The sequence below is a fragment of the Palaemon carinicauda genome, chromosome 1 (assembly GCF_036898095.1).
Source record: "Palaemon carinicauda isolate YSFRI2023 chromosome 1, ASM3689809v2, whole genome shotgun sequence".
Lineage (NCBI taxonomy): Eukaryota > Metazoa > Arthropoda > Malacostraca > Decapoda > Palaemonidae > Palaemon > Palaemon carinicauda.
The window spans coordinates 327,632,009-327,637,008 of record NC_090725.1 but is presented as its reverse complement, the minus strand read 5'-3'; positions in this window follow the sequence as shown (position 1 = coordinate 327,637,008).

The following is a 5,000-nucleotide window of genomic DNA, read 5'->3' as shown; positions in this document are numbered from 1 at the left end:
TTTTTGGGCTTATGCAATGAAAACGGTTAGCTTAATCATATATACCAAAAGTATTTTATAGTATTTTTTTAGATTATTAGTTACATAATCTAAAACCTAATTTGATTTAGGAATTAAGCTCATTTTGTTAAAGAGTTTCTATTGGTAAACTGTATCCCACTTTCGTACACTGCAAAGGTATTTTTTTTTTAAATAATGTCTTTATCGCTCTTCCTTTGTACTGATAACTTGTCAATATCTGTATGTACTTGTATACATTTTTCTGACTTTCTATCACGGAAACTGTTTCTATAAAAGCTCGCTGTTTGTGGAAATAAAGTTAGTTACGTTCACTTCACTCCGCTTATCAGTAAATAAGTTAGTATGTAACTGCTGCTTCCTTACAATTGGTGACCACTGGAGTGTTCAGCTCCCTCCCGCTTTCCCCTGCACTGCTTTGTCTTATTGTTTGATGATGCCACTGTCAGACATTGACTCTACTATCAGCACCAAGACCCTGAGACTACTGTCCTCAGCCTTTGGAGCAGCGTTTGCATGGTTCCAACGTGCTGAAGTCCAGCTTCGTATCAAAGGCATGACTTGTTCAGATACTACATCAGATTAGGTTTTGGGGTGATCCCCATAAACGCTTTCCCAGTAAGGAGAAACGCCAGTAACATATGACCACCTCGTATCATACCTCCTGCAGCAATATTTTCCATTGCTAGCTGATCGCATAGCGAGAGTTTTTCAGCTCTCTCAACAACCATTAGGGACCAAAAAGCTTCGCTTGTCCTCAGGAAGAGGACCAGTATCACTCACCTACAACCTGCTACCGACGGCTCTCCTCATGATGGGAATCTACTTCGTGCCCTTTGGGTACAGCTCCTACCAGAACCTGTATGTGCTGTCATCTCCGATGTCGATATTTTGCCCCTGAAGGACCTGATGACCAATATCAACCCCCTTATGGACAGCCATGTCACCACCTTCAAAGACCATCATCATGACGATACACTTATTTAACATAAACCAAAAAACGACTTGAAGTCTATAGGACACGGATGCCTACACTGTGACTTGCGAGAGCATAGGCAATGCCGCCCATCAAGCGCATGAACAACCGCTCCCTTAAGCCCCAACCAACGATCTCTCCAGCTCCTTCTTGATGACCATCGGCTGCAGTTATGAAATTACCACTCCAAATTTGTAGCTGCTGTGAAAAAATGTGCAAATGAATGTCAGTTGCCAAAAATCTATAAGTAGGCCATCGCTTTCAGCAGTTTGCCTCCCCTGTCACTAATCTTTTCTTTTCATATGACGTAAATACCGGTATGCGATTTTTAGTAAACACAGGTGCTTGCCATTTTCTTTAGTCAAAGCCACTCTCCAAGACACGGTGCAGTCTAGATCTTCCGACATCTGCTTGGTAGCCGCGGACGGATTTGAGATACCCACCCACGATTGTGAATATCGTTTGGAAGCACCAAATATATTTGGAAGTTTCTTGTTGCTGATATCACATTACCAATCCTCGGTTCCGACTTCCTGTCACACTTCCACCTCTTGGTCGATGTAGTTCGGTGACAGTTAGTCAACAATGATTCATACTCCTCGACCCCACACCCCACCTTCTTCGACCTCGCTCTCCCCATCAGAGCACCCACGAATGCTTTTACCACTCTCCTCCAATTGTACCAGAAAGTTTTTAGTCCAGAATTTCGTCAAACGCCCATTGTTCCTGCGAAACACGAAACACAGACATCTGGCACCGCTGAACAAACAATTGCTAAAATGGAAGAAATGATCCTTTGCCAAAAGGCCTTAAGCCCATGGTCGTTATCCTTGCACATCATCCTGAAGGAAGATGGCTTTCTGCATTCATGTGGGGATTACAGGCACCTGAAGATGCAGACTGAACATGATCACTACCCCCTCCCAAACATCGCCGACGAGACCTCCTACCTGCACAAAGCGAAGATTATCTCCACTCTTGACCGCCTAAATGGGTATTATCAAGTGACCATAAACCCGGATGACATCCCCAAGATCACAATCACCACCCCATTCTGTACATATACCTTCAATTACTCCTGTTTTGCCCTTCATAATACTGGGGCCACGTTTAAACATCTCATGGACTGTATCATACGGGACCTCCCCTTTTTGTGTATGTTAAGTGGATGACATATTTGCGTTTTCTTCCTCAAAAGAGGAGCACCTCTGTCATCTACGCATTATTATTATTATTATTATTATTATTAGCTAAGCTACAACCCTAGTTGGAAAAGCAAGATGCTATAAGCCCAAGGGCTCCAAAATGGAAAAAAAGCCCGGTGAGGAAAGGAGATAAGGAAACATATAACATAGTGTCCTGTATACCCTCAAGCAAGAGAATAACCAAAAGCACTAGAAGACCTTGATATAAAGGCTATGGCACTACCCAAGACTAGAGAGCATTAGTTGTATTTTGAAGTATCCTTCTGAGGGCAAAGGGCAAGGGGCTCCAACAGGGAAAATAGCCAGTGAAGAAAGGAAATAGGGAAACGGATAAGATAGTGGGCTTATGCCCACCCTCGAGCAAGGGAAAAACCAAAAATCGTAGAAGACATTGATATAACGGTTATGGCACTACCCAAGACTAGAGAATAATGGTTTGATTTTGGAGTGTTCATCTCCTAGAAGAGCTATTTTGCATAGCTGAATAGCTAAGTAGAAAGTAGCCACTGACCAATTAAAGTGCAGTAGGTAATCCCTTGAGTGAAGAGGAATTTTTCTATATCCTTAGTATTTTCAGATGTATAGATCTGTTAGAAATAGGCTAGACCAGGCAAAGAACAGTGATCTGTAGCTTTACGGGAGTCCAATATAATATTATATGGCCATTCAAAGGGCCCAATGACTCTCTTATCAGTATGATCTCAACTGGTAGCTGGTGTTCTTGCCAGCCGAATAACATTGCAATGATTTACCATTATATGAAAGAAGAATCAATCATTCCATGAAGGTTGAAATCAAGATTGTCTTTGATTTAAAAGACTACATTTCTTTGTTAGCAATTCACCTTAATTTAGAAACCAATATTCAATACACAATAACAATCATACTAATGGACTTGGAATGCATAAAAACATCAGCTCTGCGTATTTCTTATAAACCAATATTGCAAAAACGTTTTGTTATTAGAAATAATAAGATTTTTTATATGCACTAGAGGATAACTCAAATTAGCAAAGAGTTTATCAGCAAAATACAACTTCTGATTATATTTAAAAACATTATAAAGAATATTCCTGTTTGAACCTTAAATTATTCAAACATATTTTCTAACTTTAATAACTCATTTCATATATCGAATAAAATGAAAAAAAAAATATCCAATATTTTTTCGCAATATAATAATTTATTTATTAGGAAATTGATATACAAAGGCATTAGCTATTTGTACTCAACAGTAGGTACAACCAGTTTTCATTACTAACCTATGCATAATTTGTATGAAATCCAGATGTATTCTTTATTCCTACATAAAAAGGAGCTTTTACTCAGTGTTATTGACTCTAACTGCAGCTTTCATTATTGACATATAGACTTTACAAAAAGATTTCTACCGCAAAGATCTTTGTTCATTCGCATTCTCTTCTCTTGACCCTTTCCTTCAATAACGAGAGACAAAAAGAACCTATTGACTATCACCTAAGTGTTCATTGTAAGCGTACTATTAATCAAATACTAAGAACACCCCCTTAATAGTATTCCATCAATAACAAACATTCATTTCTGGGTGGCTTTAGATGAACTCAAATTCAAAGCCGGAAAATATTAGGCCAATCTTCATTTTCATCAACCTCTGCAATTTTTACTCATATTTGCATTGAAATGTGGAATCGTTCTCAAACAATCATTTCTGACACATACAACAGTTTCTTTAGTCTATAAATATGTGCAAACACATACCCTGTATGTTCCAATTTCATAATTCTTGTATTCTTGACAACATAAGTTCATATATTCACACAAGGAATATTCAACTTATTAGGATTCTTAATTTACACTAAAAATATCTTTCAATTAATAACGCCAAACAAGCAATATATATATATATATATATATATATATATATATATATATATATATATATATATATATATATATATATATATATATAAATTATTATATAGCAAAATACATTGGAAATTTTTTTCATTCTTTTCGATATATTGAATAAGTTATTAAAGTTAGAAAATATGTTTGAATAATTTGAGGTTCAAACAGGAATATTCTTTATAATGTTTTTAAATATAATCAAAAGTTGTATTTTGCTGATAAACTCTTTGCTAATTAGAGTTAATCTCTACTGCATATAAAAAATCTCATTATTTCTAATAACAAAACGTTTTTGTAATATTGATATATAATAAATACGAGAGCTGAAGTTTTTATGCATTTCAAGTCCATTAGTATGATTGTTATAGTGTATTGAGTATTGGTTTCTAAATTAAGGTGAATTGCTGACAAGGAAATGTAGTCTTTAAAATCAAAGACAATCTTGATTTCAAACTTCATGGAATGATTGATTCTTTTTTCATTCAATGGTAAATCATTGCAATGTTATTCGGCTGGCAAGAGCACCAGCTACCAGTTGAGATCTTACTGGTAGATAATTATCTAGACTCTGAATGGCCATATGATATTATATTGGATTCCCGTAATGTTACCAATCACTGTCCTTTGTCTGGTCTAGACTATTTCTTACAGATCTATACATCTGAAAATACTAAGGATATGGAAAAATTCCTCTTCACTCAAGGGATTAACTTCTGCACTGTAATTGGTCAGTGGCTACTTTCTACTTAGCTATTTAGCTATGGAAAGTAGTTCTTCTAGGAGACGAACACTCCAAAATCAAACCAGTATCCTCCAGTCTTGGGTAGTGCCATATCCTTTATATCAATGTCTTTTACGATTTTTGCTTATTCTCTTGCTTAAGGGTGCACACAAGCCCACTATTTTATCCCTTT